This window comes from Stenella coeruleoalba (assembly GCF_951394435.1).
Source record: "Stenella coeruleoalba genome assembly, chromosome: 4".
Classification (NCBI taxonomy): Eukaryota; Metazoa; Chordata; class Mammalia; order Artiodactyla; family Delphinidae; genus Stenella; species Stenella coeruleoalba.
In genome coordinates, this window is record NC_137149.1 from 134,987,730 (window position 1) to 135,004,034 (window position 16,305).

The 16,305-nt window shown below is 38.5% G+C and overlaps 1 pseudogene across 1 annotated transcript; it reads right to left on the bottom strand.

Moving 5' to 3' along the window:
• Positions 1 to 3,712: 3,712 nt before the first annotated feature.
• LOC307186018 (peroxiredoxin-6-like) lies at positions 3,713 to 4,733 on the bottom strand (annotated as a pseudogene). The gene has a single exon. The product of its transcript is annotated as a peroxiredoxin-6-like (transcript).
• Positions 4,734 to 16,305: the final 11,572 nt, after the last annotated feature.

A 16,305-nucleotide genomic window follows, 5' to 3' on the forward strand; every position in this document is an offset into this window, starting at 1 on the left:
GTGTGTGGATATCTAAAAGCAGAGTTCTACTCTTTTAAAAAAAATCGAATCTAAATGTTTCCTGTTTCATGTATGATTAATGGTGGCTCAAATCCATCCTCACTCAGGAATGAGACCAGAGGAATGAAGGAATCATTGAGTATTCAAGACTCATATTTTTTAAGCATGTATTAAGGATGATTAATTTAGACATCTGAACCAGTCATCTTACTATATTTATAAGATTTCAGGGAACTCTACCAACTTAAAATGTTATTTCTATAACTGCTATTAATATGTTGAAAATAAATTTAAATATATGTATAATTAAGTCCTGACTATAATCTCAAAAGGCATATCACACAATGAATAATCATATATTTTTAATAAATAATACATTCAATATATAATATAATATAGTAATATTTCAGTATACAATGAAAATTAACTCCAAGCACACTGCTTTTTTGTTGCCTTCTTGTTGTTTAATAAACGTTTTCTCATTTACATGTAGTACCTGTTTGCAAATTGCACTGCTTTATCTAAGAAAGTGATGTAAAACATTACGATGCATTCATTTATTTATTTTGAATTTTATTTTATTTTTTAATAAACCAGGTTCTTATTAGTTATCTATTTTATATATATTAGTGTTTATATGTCAATCCCAACCTCCCAATTCATCCCACCACCACCCCCATCCCTGCTTTCCCCCCTTGGTGTCCATACATTTGTTCTCTACATCTGTGTTTCTATTTCTGCCTTGCAAACCAGTTCATCTGTACCATTTTTCTAGATTCCACATATATGCGTTAATATATACTTGTTTTTCTCTTTCTGACTTACTTCACTCTGTATGACAGACTCTAGGTCCATCCACGTCTCTAGAGATGATCCAATTACGTTCCATTTATGGCTGAGTAATATTCCATTGTATATATGTACCACATCTTCTTTACCCATTCATCTGTTGATGGGCATTTAGGTTGCTTCCATGACCTGGGTATTGTAAATAGTGCTGCAATGAACATTGGGGTGCATGTGTCTTTTTGAATTATGGTTTTCTCTGGGTATATGCCAAGTACTGGTATTACTGGGTCATATGGTAATTCTATTTTTAGTTTTTTAAGGAAACTCCATACTGTTCTCCATAGTGGCTGTATCAATTCACATACCCACCAACAGTGAAAGAGGGTTCCCTTTTCTCCACACCCTCTCCAGAATTTGTTGTTTGTACATTTTCTGATGATGTCCACTCTAACTGGTGTGAGGTAACACCTCACTGTAGTTTTAATTTACATTTCTCTAATAATTAGTGATGTTGAGCAGCTTTTCATGTGCCTCTTGGCCATCTGTATGTCTTCTTTGGAGAAATGACTATTTAGGTCCTCTGCCCTTTTTTTTTTTTTTTTTTTTTTTGCAGTATGCAGGCCTCTCACTGTTGTGGCCTCTCCCGTTGCGGAGCACAGGCTCTGGACGTGCAAGCTCAGCAGCCATGGCTCATAGGCCCAGCCGCTCCGCGGCATGTGGGATCTTCCCGGACCGGGACATGAACCCGTGTCCCCTACATTGGCAGGCAGACTCTCAACCACTGCGCCACCAGCCCATTTTTTGACTGGGTTGTTTGTATTTTTAATATTGAGCTGCATATGCTATGTATATATTTTGGAGATTGATCCTTTGGCAGTTGATTCATTTGCAAATATTTTCTCCCACTCTGAGGGTTGTCTTTTCATCTTGTTTACGGTTTCCTTTGCTGTACAGAAGCTTTTAAGTTTCATTAGGTCCCATTTGTTTATTTTTGTTTTTATTCTCATTACCCTAGGAGGTGGGTCAAAAAATATCTTGCTGTGATTTATGTCATAGAGTGTTCTGCCTATATCTTCCTCTAAGAGTTTGACAGTGTCTGGCCTTACATTTAGGTCTTTAATCCATTTTGAGTTTATTTTTGTGTATGGTGTTAGGGAGTGTTCTAATTTCATTCTTTTACATGTAGCTGTCCAGTTTTTCCAGCACCACTTTGAAGAGATTGTACGCTCCCTCTTTGCCCACTTTCTGGAGAGTTTTTATCATAAATGGGTGCTGAATTTTGTCGAAAGCTTTTTCTGCCTCTATTGAGATGATCATATGGTTTTTCTCCTTCAGTTTGTTAACATGGTGCATCACACTGATTGATTTACGTATATTGAAGAATCCTTGCATCCCTGGGATAAATCCCACTTGATCATGGTGTATGATCCTTTTAATGTGTTGTTGGATTCTGTTTACTAGTATTTTGTTGAGGATTTTGTATCTATATTCATCTGTGATATTTGTCTGTAATTTTCTTTCTTTGTAGTATCTTTATATCGTTTTCGTATCAGGGTGATGGTCACCTCATAGAATGGCCATATAAGCACAGAGAAGCAGAGGAGATGATGAATAGAAATACACATATTAGTGGGAGACACACAAAGTGTCTTCCAAAGAGTTTGCCATTGGAAAACTCATTCCTTAAGAAATAGTAGCAGAACTATCAATGTGAATAGTGTACAATTTATTTTATACATTGTGTTCCTCTGATTATGGTATCATCAGTTCCTAGTATAACTGAAAACATATTTTCTAGATACTTAATAAGAAAAAAAAGTTCTATAGCCAATCCCCAACAAAAGTGTTAGTTACTATTCTTTATCAAAATTTATCCAACCTAAAAATGAGATTAAATTTGTGTTAAAAAATGAAAAATTAAAGAAAATAGTCTTTTTTTTTTTTTCTCAAAGAAAAGGAAACACATTTTATTTTATTTTATTTTTGGCTGCACTGGGCAGCACGTGAGATCTTAGTTCCCTGACACGGGATCAAACCCGTGGCCCCTGCAGTGGAAGTGAGGAGTCTTAATCACTGGACCACCAGGGAAGTCCCTGGGATCACATCTTCATCAGCTGCTCCTCCATTTTCATTATATGAAATTTTATGTATCTGTCTTTGGAGAAAAGCATCAGTGTCAAATCTAGCAAGGAAATATCTGCCCTCAGGACATGAGTCTGAACAAGTACTTGAAAATGTGACAACAGAATTTTCTGATCACATTTTAACAAAGGATTTACTTGCTGATCACTAAGAAGTAAAATTCAGAAAATAGTCCCCCTCCTCTACTGCAAGAATAAATCTATAATAAAACATTTTCAGTCATCCTCTCCCCTCTTCCCAAGGTGTGCCCTTTCACGTGCACTTCACTGTAGAGCCAACTGACATCCAGAAGTACTCTGAAAGGCACCTGGCACTGTTGTGTTACTCATGCCTCTGGTACACCTCCCTGGCAGGCAAGTGGAACCTTTTCTGTAGCTTCCCACTTTCAACAGAAATTTATTGAAAATTTTTCTTGATAGCAAAATACTTAAAGATTCCTTCCCCCTGCTCATTCTTCAGTTATCTACTGGAAAATTACAGAATTGAAAAGGTTTTGCCCCCAGTTGTGATCAAAACATGGAATATTGAAGAACATCTGGGTTACTCTAAGTTCTTAGGTTACATACGTAGATATGTACAGAGGAAGTTGAACCCCAAGTTCTATTCCTTCCCAAAATGGGTAACAGAAGAAAGGATTTGATTAGCACAGCTGAAGAAAACTGATACTCATTCTATGATAGAGCAAAGCAGGCTTTTTCCACCATAAACTGGTACCACCTTGTTGGTCATAAACCCTGCAGAGATCCAACAAGATGAGCCTCAAATTTCAAAGAGGGTCAGCAGAGAATGCTAAGATATATGAACAGAAAAGAATGCTGCTAAAGGCACAGAGCAAAGAATCCCAAGGAATTTTTAGTGCCATTTTCATTTAATAAGCCAGTAGTATAGCAACCTAAAGACCTTGGCTGTGATCACACCAGGATGTTTTTATGGTACTGCTGCAGGAAAACATGATGGGCAGCTGGCATCCTCTGGCTCACGGTGCTCAGTGAGCAGCTCCTGCACCAACTCTGTGGAGAGCCTATGGCTGGGGGGTGTAGTGGAGGTATTTCTTGCCAGATGGGAGCTCTTTGGTGAAGACTCCTTTAGGGAAAAGTTTTTTGGCTTCCTCTTCAGGGACGGTTGGAAGGACCATCAGGCTGTCTCCATTCTTCCAATAAACTGGGGTGGCAACCCTCTTTTCTGCAGTAAGCTGGAGAGAGATAATTACTCGGAGAATCTCATCAAAGTTCCTGCCAGTGGTAGCTGGGTAGAGGATGGACAGTTTTGGCTTCTTATCAGGACCGAAAATAAATACCACATGAGCTGTTACAGGCATGCCCTTTTCGTCCTTCTCTGCTGGGTAAAGCATGCCCGACTGGATGGCAAGGTCCTGATTCTTATCATCAATGATGGGAAAAGGTAACTTTTCTGTGGGCTCATCACCATTGTAAGCATTGATATCCTTGCTCCAGGCAAGATGGTCAACACTGTCTACTGAAAGGGCAATCATCTTAACGTTCCTCTTGGCAAATTCTGGTGCCAGCTTGCTGCTCTGCCAAGCTCCGTGGTACACACTGGAGTAAAGTCCCGAGGGTGGGAGAAGAGAATGCTCCATGAGTCTCCCAGATAGTCATGGAAACGGATGCAGCCGATGGTAGTATTGGCCTCGAAGTTGGGAGCCTCGTCCCCAAGAAGGAGCCCTCTGGGCATGGTGGCAGCGGTGACACGGAAGGAGGACTCCATTTTCTTATATAAAATGATTATTTTGATGTAGTGCTACCAAAGTCTTAAATCCTTATGCTATTTTAATACGTTAATCCTTCATAGACTTTTACAATTGAATCCTAAAATACAGTAAACACACACATGTAACTGGTGTGTTGAACAAACATGACTAAAGAAATATAGTCAACACTTTATGAACTCTCATTGTCCTTTCAACATTTATTCATAGAAAAGTTCTCTTGTTGTCAACTTAAAAGAAAAGTTATATGATCACTTTATTCCACGAAACCCTTTGGAATTATTTCATCAGAAATGTCCAGTACAATAGCTTAAATCTTCATGATTCATTGAAAAGTAAAGTTTCTGGGCACTTCTCCCCACAAGGCCCAATCACCCCACCGTTCACCACCAGTATTGCTGAGTAGCAAGTAGGCTGCTTCTTTTTTTATGAAGGGGTATGATTGGCTTTTTCTCTTTATTCTGTTCATAATCCTACTTCATGATTTTAGTCTTTCTTGGGTTAGATTTTGGGGAAAATGGAATACAGAAAATTCTTGTTAACTGGTACTCTGATAAGATAATCTTTATACTCTTTGAGCTTGGCACAGGTTGAAAATTAATCCTGGTCTCCAAGTTGCTTTCCTGGAAACCTCTGAGAATGATTACTGGGACTCTCTGGACAATGCCTGAGTGGACAACCCTATTTGTCCTATATCTGTCCTGCCCCAGCTGCCCCCTCATCCCCCTCACCATCCTACTCCCCATTCCTGAACCCCTAGCTTTCTAGTTACCCACTCTTACACAGTTTCTTGGGCAGGATTCAAGAGGGCTCCATTCTTGCAATTGTTTTTATGTGGCTGATTTTTTTTGTTTGTTTGGTTTTTTGGCTTTTGTTGTTGTTGTTTTTAATGGACAATTCTTACGGTCCTTTCTTCTTCTGAAAAAAAGCAGGCCACCATTCTGCTGCTAACATCACTCTGGGTTTCTTAACCTGTGTCAGGCACATTTTCTAAGTCTCCAGTGTGGGCATACTCTCTGGGTGGTCCCTTTGGGGTCACTGTAAATGGCTGAGGCTTACAGTAAGTCCCTCCACTTAACTGGGCATTCTGTATTTTATCTGGTTACTTTATTCACCCTTCCCTTGTGGCTGAGTAGGATATAACAGCACTTCTCTCCAACATATCCTTTCCAAATCTCATTCCAACTTCCCTCTTAACCCGGGCTATATCCCTAAGAGGTAAAGGCAGGGAATTTAGTTCTTGGATTTTTTTTTTTTTTTTTTTTTTTTCGGTACGCGGGCCTCTCACTGCTGTAGCCTCTCCCGTTGCGGAGCACAGGCTCTGGACGCACAGGCTCAGCGGCCATGGCTCATGGGCCCAGCCGCTCCGCGGCATGTGGGATCTTCCCGGACCGGGGCATGAACCCGTGTCCCCTGTATCGGCAGGCGGACTCTCAACCACTGCGCCACCAGGGAAGCCCGGATATTTCTTTTGATTAATGCATTTTGGTATATCCCACAACTCATTAAGTATCAAAAATCTATCTTATCTCAGTGTCTCAGTTGGAACTTTAAATTTAGCTTCCTGGTTTAATAAATGTGATATATTGTACCTTTATGGGATAATTTTAAATCCTCTAAAACTTCATAAATTTTAAAGCACACTGTGTAGCCATTTACTATTATAACAGTCTTTGATTATAATAATTTTATACTTTTATTTTATTAATACGTTTATATATATTATACTTATGTGCATTTATATATTAAATTTATATAGCTTATAATTTATATAGTAATTATAATGTTTTAATCTAATGCCTCAATTCTTCCAGGAACTGCAATAGCCCCATTCTTTCTGGAATTGCCCCTTTCCTTGTTACAGCCAAGATCTTCTATGACTGTTCCTTAGTCCTTTTGACTGCCCCAGGATGGGTCTGTGACCAAAGTCAAGTGAACCTGAGTCACAGTTACAGTCACAGTCACAGTCAAGCCAATCATTGTCCATTGGTAATTTATAGCAAATCTGAGAAAAATCAGTTAAACTAAACTTCACCATATAAAATTCAGAAGCTGTAATTAATCATATGTTTCTAGAGATAACAGGATTTTAATAACAGATATGGAAGCATCTGAGACTCTGTTCCATTTATTTCTGTGGTCTAGGTGCCACTCTTGACCTTCTCACACATGGGATGTTTGATTTTTCTTTGTTTATTAGACTGACAAGTGACATTTTTTGTCTAATCTAGTTGGAGTTACAATCAATAGATACAATCAATCAATTGTATCTTACCTTACAATCAATAGATTGCTTAAATGTTGCAATTCAATTCATTATTTTAATATTGTGTCCAACAAAATACTACCAAGGCTTTTACAAAATGTCATAAGTTAGGGAAGATGATAGGTTTAAAATAGCTAAACTAAAATAACTGGTCCTATTTTAGGAATATAGTTAGAAGAGAGAGAAATAAAAGAGCACCGCAATAGACACAGCTAATACTTGAATACACCCCACACAAATATTCAATCCACAGAATATTTATAAAGCCATTATTAAAATGGGTGGTAATACCTGAGTAGAACTGTAATTAAGATAAGAAAATAAAAACTAAGAGTATAAGTTCTAAAAATTCTTAAACAAATCATCAAATATTCTTAGCAAAACTTTTTTTAAATATATATTTTACATAAGGAATTAAAATTAGAATGAAAATCCCTTTATATATGAACATTGAGCAATGGCATTGTTTGATACTTTGTGTGTGTGTGTCCCTAAACCACACTTCTCACAATGACAGGCAAATAATTGAAAACGTACAATTACCTACTTTATCTTCATTTTAGCATTACATCCAGTCTTGGCTCTAAGAAATATTTTAGGCAAATGGTTTGGTAGTCTATTCTTTGCCTCTCTCAGAGCTTTTCCCCTCATTTCATTAATGTCCCTCCAATAGCTTCCTAGTTCTCTTTTGCTGTCTTATTTTCTGTGGCACAGATACTTAATCGGTTACTTCTGCACCAGTCTTGACCCTAAGTCTACAGCCACCCTTCTGCATTATCACTCACAATAGTCAGCACATCATGACATAATCAGGTGTGAATCAAGTAAATCACCTTTACAGACATTCAACTACAGTGTCTTCTTTTGCAGGCAACACACTGATGATATAAAATTTTGCCTATTTCACAATTTTTATTTCCATTTTTATATTATTTTATTCATATTTTCTAAACAGAGGAAAAACTGTTTCCTCTTTCAGATCTACCATTTTGCAATAAAGTTCACATAATTTTATGAAAGGACCTTAACGTATAGAATTAACATATAATTATACTTTACTTAATATTTATCAAGTTTGTTATATATCTTCCTTCATTCTGGAGGTCACATAATCATAAAAGAAATAGAAAATAGGATGTGAGATGGTATTAAAACATATATATTGTAAACACGGTAGAAAGCTGCAAATATTCCAATTGAAGAAAGAAGTGTAAAATACCTGTATTCTGAAGAAACCAACATGCAGCTGTATTAGAATGATATTTTTCTGTGGTGTTCATACTCATATTAAAAATCAAGAAAAATGTAACGGTAAAAATATGGAGCCCTCTAAAAAGAACTTTGCCTCTGAAAGAACAATAGAGGGGAAGGAGGTGATGGGTAATGACATATTCAAAAGAAAAGAAGGAATACAAAGCAAAATAGCTAGTGAAACACAAGGAGGGAATCAAGATTCTCCAGTGGGGGTAAACTTAACGTCAATCTGCTTGACATATGAAAGTCACACAATTGGGGATGGGAGATATTACAGTTAACAAAGTACTTTTAATTATTATTGCAGTATGGATATAGAAAATAATAGCTGTCACACAAAGGGACTTTGAAAGGGCCCGACTTTAACATAAATGAGCTGAGGTGAGGGGAGGAGGTCTCCTTGAGAGAGCAAGCATTAGGAACTCATGCTTTAGTTAAGTAATTAACGTAGCAGCGGTCTTCACACTGACCATTTCATAGCAAGAAATGAAGCAGGTAGCAGGGGTGGGTGGTTATGGTACATGGCATTTAATTTCTCCCACTATACTTGAAAAGAGAAGAATTCAAGATTATTTGTAAATTAAGCTAATTAATTTTACTTAAAGGAAAAAAGAAAAAAAAATGAAAGAGAAAAAAGTTGCCTATCTGCGTAGTCTGTATTTTGAAAAACAATTTCCAATTTTGTTTCTCTTATTTATTTAGCTATCAGATACATAGTGTTCTAATTTCTACTTTTAGTTTAAAAATTATTACAGAATTGATATATTATATATCAGTGGTATGGTAAAGTGAGTACATGTTTACCTTTCTAATATTTTGCCTTTGAGGAGCCACTCCTTCTGGATCTATGTTTGGACCGGGGTCCTGCCGTCATAGTGACTTTCCCTGCATTTACCTCACCCCCACCTCATTACCTGGCTCCAGCAAGTGGTGATCCTCTGATCCACAATGACCAGTGCGTGGGACCACCTTATACAGTTTGTTGTGCCTGAGAATGTCTGGCCAGGGCAATGAGTGCGGTCTGAAATCTAGTCATGCTTCTCTCCCCAAGCTGTGTACCTTGGCATGGGGTGTGTATGTCTGAAGAAAGGTCACCTTTCTCTCATCCTCATAAAGGCTCCATCTGCTTGCCAAGCTGTTCACCTGCAGGGCTGCCTCTACCTAGTAGGGAAATCATTTGCTCATTTGTACAAAGGCTATGGAGCCATATGGGCTAGCAGAGACCCTGCCAATGAGAGAAATTCCATACTCTTTACCTCAGTGACTGTTTTGTGGATGGACCCAAACTCAAATCTGGTGAATCAGAATTCTCCCCTGAACTTTTATTTTACTATTAGCTTGAAATATTGTATTTAATGGCTTGGGTTGCTAAACTGAAAGGATGGTTGCAGCCATATTCCTCACTATTTGCAGAGTCTGTTTGCAGCATTAAGCAAACACAAGGAAGAAAAGAGCACTAACAGATGGAAAAAAAGAGAACAAGCTCTTGTTTGAACCCCTGGTTCCAGCCCTCACAGAAATCTCTACCAGCATTTTCCAGCTACAGAAGCCAATGGATCCTTCTTTAATTACCTTGGTGCAAGTTGAGTTTCTGTCATGTTCAAATGAAAGAGTTCTTATATACACTGATGGTATACTGATTAGTTCCGTTGTTTCAGTTCACTAGAAAGGATATTGTGCATAAGGAACGCTACTAATCTCCCCCTAAGAACAGTACTCCAGTTACTATGTAACAACAAGCATCTGTTGCCTTTCACCTTGAACCTGTATGTAAATGCTGCCGTTTTCAGAGTAAGTGACTAATTACAGTGGGATGAAGTTAGGAAAGGACCTCTGAAGATAGATGGGTGCTTTTGCCTAATCCCAAAGCAATGAAGCTGGATTGGCAAAAGAATGCAATGGAACATTCCCCCATTTGAGTAAATAGCATGAGCAAAGGCACAAAGAAGCAAGTTAGAGACATATGTTATGACTCTTTTAAGTTTCAAATGAATGAATTTATTTGCTCACTACTGAAAGTCATCATGGATAGTCCGGAAGCAGGATTGTTTTGATTCCTATTTAGATATGATCGTCAGGAATCTCTTTATCTCTCTCCTCTTGGAGAGGGAACAGCTCCTCCTCTGTTATTCTAGCACAAATCTTAGAAGTAATTATGACTGAGCAGTTACGCTGCTTAGGTCATAGGTCCAACCTTCACTGGATCTGATTGGCCAAGGTAATATGAGGCTCTGGTCAGTATTGCCTGTAGCTGAGTGTGGAGGCAGCACCATCTGACCAAACTCATTGATAAGTGTTTGCCCAAGGTAGGAGTGGGAGCCATTACTAGAAAAAGGAAAATAGATGCTGGATAGGTAAACATCCAAGGTCCAAAGAAGAGAATAAGCTGGCTGGCTAGGTGATAAGGAACAAATTTATTAGCCAGCATGAAAAATGAGATTGGATAAATAAGGGGACCAAGTTCAAGAAATATTGGAGTGTTTTAAATTTGAGGTATTTGAATATCAGTATTGCACATAAAAATGGAGTTTACACACAGTAATCTGTTTAGCACTAGAGAAATAGCTGGGAAAAGGTACGCCTCTTTTGAATAGGGAGCTCATGTAATTTATATTCCAAGCTGTGACACTTTCAAGAGTAAAAGCGGGGTAGTCTTAATGATTATACTGGAATAAGAGGCATAAATTGGGACTTTACCCCAGAAAACTAGGGCAAATGGCTGCTCTTTTTCTCAGGAAAGTGGTCAGAAAGAGTAGCTTATACACACATTTCGTGTGTAGTGCCTTTTGACGCTGTAATCAGCCAGAATCAATTCCAAGCATCTGTGACTAACCTTTAGGCAGTCACCTATAGCTAAACCTTAAGAGGAGCCAGGTGATTGACAGGAAAATCTGTGCCAGAATGGACACTTAATCAGATGGTAATCTACAAAACCAGTTGGATCCTCTCCCTTGAGAAATGTTAGATGCAAGATACACAGAGCAAGACTAGCTGGAATGAAACAGAATTTAAAAGAAACTCACAGATAATGTAGTGTATTAGCTGGTGTGGGCTAAAGTTCTATAAAAGATAGAACCAAATATTCGTGTCTCAACCAAGAGGAGTTTTATCTTACTCCCATGACAGTCCAAAGTGAGTGTTCCTAGTCAGTGGGAAACTCTCTTCACACAGGGATCCTGAGAGTAGGACTTTTTCCACTTTATGGCTTTGTTGTCCCCAAATCACAGATTAGGATTAACATTTGTACCATCAGGAGGGATAGATAAGACACTGGAGGAACCAAAAAGTTTTTCTTAAAAGTCTTGGCCAGGAATAGTTCACACATTTCTACTCACTTTCCATTGATGAGAAGTAGTCACAGGAGACAGCTACAATTAGAAGCAAGGAAAGGAATAGGGGCCTTTCCTGGAGAAAGGTAGTATGGCTGGGACACCTGTTTACCAAGTAAGGGACTTTAGAAGACTACCAGTGGTCTTTGTCCCAGGCTGTAAGCAAAACCCTCAGCAAAAACCCCGAGGGGTAGAGAGATGGACAGTTGTGAGTGGGTTAGAAATGGACATTTGCATAAGAAGCAGAGACAGAGAGATGCTGACTGAGCCTTCTCAGACCAGCCTCCATAAATTGGTGTTAAAGGATTTTTTCCTGACTTGCTCTTTTTGTTTACAACAGTCACTATGTGCTTACATGCGTTAATCTGGGGAAAATTATCTAAGAAGTCTGTGACCTGATCAAGCTTAAGACCCACCTCTCTTTAACTCCCTAAGCAACACTGTCCACTTGTATGGCTTCAATGACACTTTACACGGTGATGATTCCCTCGTTTATTTCTCCAGGACAGACTTCTCTCGTGAGCTCCAGCGTGGCATACCTAGTAGTACTGCACAGCTCCACTGTTTCTCATAAACAAATAACAACATTCTGGCACTGAATTTATCACTCACCCTCCTCCAGCCTGCACCTCTTGTACTTTGCATCTCAGTGAGTAGCACTACCGTTCATCTGGATGTTCGGATGGGAAAACTGGGAATCACTCCTGGATCCTCTTTCTTTCTCACAGCTCATAGAATTGATCAGGACAGGAGTTCACCTCCTTCTAAGGCTGGAATCCACCTACACATCGCCGCCTACTGCAGGTTTCATAACCCAGGTCATCTCTTCTTGCCCAGATTTTCACAGGAGGAAAACGCCACCAGTTTTGCCCTTCTATTTATTCTTTACACATCAGCCAGAGTGATCACTTTGTTGTAGATATACAACTAAGTCACAAGTCCTGCTTAAAATATTTTTTGGCCATCACTTCTAGAATAACTCTTATTTACCATGCATGGCCTGTAAGGCCCTTTTATTAGTCAGGCTCTAACCAGGAAAACAGAATCCACAGAAGTTAATTCGAAAAAGGATAGTGCATACAAAAAACAATTACAAAGGAGTTGAGAGAAACAAAAGAAACACAGGTGATGCTGAGACAAGCAGAAATTGGCAGCAGCAGGAAGCCACTATCACTCTAGGGTGGCATGAACAAAAAGAATAAGTAATGTTATTAGAGTTCAGAGTGAGGAATTCCTAAAAGAAGATGGAACTTCTGCAGGAACTTGTCTGACAGAAGCTGAGACCATGGATGAGGAGGGTCTGGTGAAAGCTAGAATCATGAAGAAGATGCAGTCTCTTTAGAGAAAGAGAGGGAAAACCATCCTGGCTTCTCTTCTGCTCTGTACACTTGTGTCCTCAATCACTGAATTTACCTGGAAGACAACTGGCAAGGGAGCCTGCGTGATGTACTTTTCAAAACACAAGAAGGTTAGGAAATGAATGTGCACAACTTCATATTCTGGCCCTGCTTATCTTTCTAGCTCAGCCACCACTGCTCCCTCCCTTGCATACTCTGCACTTCATCTCAGGAAACTCATTTCAGTTCCCTGCCATACTCTCTTCTCTCTGTGTTTGTACATCCCATCACCCCAATTCAGAAAGGCCAGAAAAGAGGTCACCCTTTTGCCTTCTCCCAATTGCCTGAATATCCCCAACCATGCTTTGGGTCTCAGCTTAAGTATCACTCTTCTGGAAAGTTTATTTTGGTCCCCAAATCTGAACTAAAATACCCTCAACATATGAGCTCTTAATAGCTGATAAATTCCCATTACAGCATTTATTAAAAACATTAAAACATGATATAAAAGTCGATTATGGTTTACAATTTACCTGTCTATATCCTGAGTCAGCCTACAAATTCTGTGAGAGTAGGGGCCCCATATCTGCTAGTCACCACAGCACACAGAAGGTGCTCAGTAAGTATCCATTAACTGAATGTGTGGATCAACAGATGAAGGTGGTGAGTCAGAAAAGAGCAGTGGTTGACAGGGAGTGGCGCCAGTCCCTGATCTGGAATTTCAGTGAGGACCACACTGCTTTGAAAGACAAAGGACACTGCTCAAAATTTCCGTGATTTCTGAATGTGTGATTGCTACTTGGGCTTTAGGCTACCTTATTTCACTTCTACCCTTACAATTACTTCCTCACTCCTTGACTCAGGTAACACACATCTTACTGTATTAAACAGCTGAAGGAGAAAGACACAAGAAACCAGAAGCCCAGCTAAAGGGCTACTGTGGAAATTTATGTATGAGTTTATAGGAGAAATAAATTAAATATGAGGCAAGAAAATAGTGAGGATATTAAACATGAAAACACTTTAATTTGGAAATAATTCTGGAGGAGTAATCACAGAAGGCCACGCTTACCTGAGGAAATACTAGGAAAATTTATTCCAATCTAGTTTAGATGCTTCCCTTTTAACTCATTTGTGAAAAAACAACAAAAAGATTAGCTAAAGAAAAGCTAATACTACCACATTCTGGAAAAAAAGTACATAGTTCACTAATAGTTATTTTAAATACAACATATACACCAAATTACAAACAAGAAACAATATGGTTCTGGCTTTAGTCATTATTTCCTCAGTCACAAGTAAGTCAGGTGGTGTTTCTGTCCTCATCTCTATCCCTCTTATTTCCACACACTGATTCTGCTGCTGGAAGCTGAGACAACACTCTTAGGAAGAGCTATTATCACTCTCTGTTGGAATGATCACCTTTTATTATGATAGTCCATTTGTCTGCAGGTTTTTCTCCATTTTAGTTCATGGATAATTTCTTCCTTATCCATATAGATTTGTTCTTACCTGTTCTATTTCTATACCTAATTTCTATTACATAAATGTATTATGATGAAATTCTTCAGGGTTTCTAGTGTGACTGACTTAATATGTGAATGTGCCATGCTTGTAATCTTCTCTTCTGTGTTGGGGGGGATTTCAATTACTCCTATCTGTGAGCAGAACATCTTCTAGAGTAGTCCATGATATACAATGCCCTTTTCCAATGGCTTCTTGTCTCTATACTATAGTTATTAACCTGAGCAGCTAGAGATAAAATCTCTTGCTCTGTAATAAAACTCTGCCTCACTAAGTCTTTGCTTACTGTATATTGGTTCCATATATTCTCAATATTAAATAAAGAAGCAAAGGAAGATTGAAGTAGGATATGTTTATAAAAGATTACAGAGTTCAGTCATAGGTATGATATAGGGTTTTCTATGTTCTCGAACAAACACTACTTGAACAAATTTGTCATTAAATCTGACCTTGTGAAAAGGGATATTCAAAATCAATAACATATATGCCTTAAAATATAAACTTAATGATTTTTTGAATTCAAATATAAGATCAGTAATTATACTACTTGTAAAATACCTCAATAGTTTGAAACTGGCTTTATGAAAAATAAAAAAGTTCTTCAAACAAGAGAAAGTAACCTTGAACTAAAGGTAGAAGTCATATTGCATGATTTCCCAGGAAAAATTCTTATATCTCAGATATCTTGTCACCCAATTGCCCACACGACTGTCCACAAAGCAATTGTGTAGCCAAGAAAACAAATAAAAACATAACCACAGAGTTCGCAGCTGGAGTTCACAGTCAGCCAGGAGTTCTACTGAGGAAGCTGATTTTATGATGCTCTCTGAATGATATAAAATACATTTCCCAAACACAGGCATAGCAAAGTCACCTGAAATTCTAGCTAGATAGAACACACAGGCAATTTTTATCTAATGGAGATAAATATACTTACCTCATAGGGTTGTTGTGAGGATTAAATAAGATAAAGTACATTCAATACCTGTTATGGGTTGACTTGTGTTCCCCCCTAATTCATGTTGGAGTCCTAACCTCCAGTACCTCAGAATGTGATCTTATTTGGTACTAGGGTTGTTGCAGATGTAATTAAGATGAGGTCACACTGGAGTAGGGTGGACCACCACTCCAGTATGACTGATGTCCTTATAGAAAGGCAGATGAAGGCAAAAAGTGCCTTCAGTCTTCTACAAGCCAAGGAAGACCAAAGATTGACAGCTAATTATCAGAGGTAGGCAATAAGCATGGAACAGATTCTCCATCACCGTTCTCAGAAGGAACCAACACAGCAATACCTCGATGGTGGACTTCTAGCCTCCAGAAATGTGAGACAATGTATTACTGTTGTTTAGGCCTCCCACTCTGTAGTATTTTGTTATGGTAGCCCTAATAAGCTAGTACGGTATCTAAGAATGACTGGCACATAGTGGAGGTTCAACTGATGCCAGTGCATCAGTGACAGACTCGCGTGAACACATTCACGTAAGTAAAGGGATGTAGTAGTATATATTCTTGTGTAAAGGAATGTAGTAGTATATTAAGTGTTGCATCAAAATTTTCATAGCAATTTTGAGGGCTAGGATTCAAAATCTCTAATTTCCTGGAGGAGAAAGGAGAGCTAAACAGGAACCTGAGACCAAGGGAAATGAAATATTTGACAAGACTGTAGCAAAGCACTCATAATATAGGGATTCAGCTGTTCACTCAATTGACAGAATGAGCTTTGGACACAAGGAAGAATGAAAAATTTGTGTACTGGAATTAGGGTCACGTTAGTCTTTCATCATTTCTAGAGTGTCCGTCACATGTTCAAGCATTTTGCTAGATACAGAGGGCACAAGAATAAACGACTCCTGGCTTTCATGTTCAAAAGCTAACAGCCTACTTGGGAGGAAGTCATAAAAATGTCATAAAAAATACCATTGGGATATAAAGTAG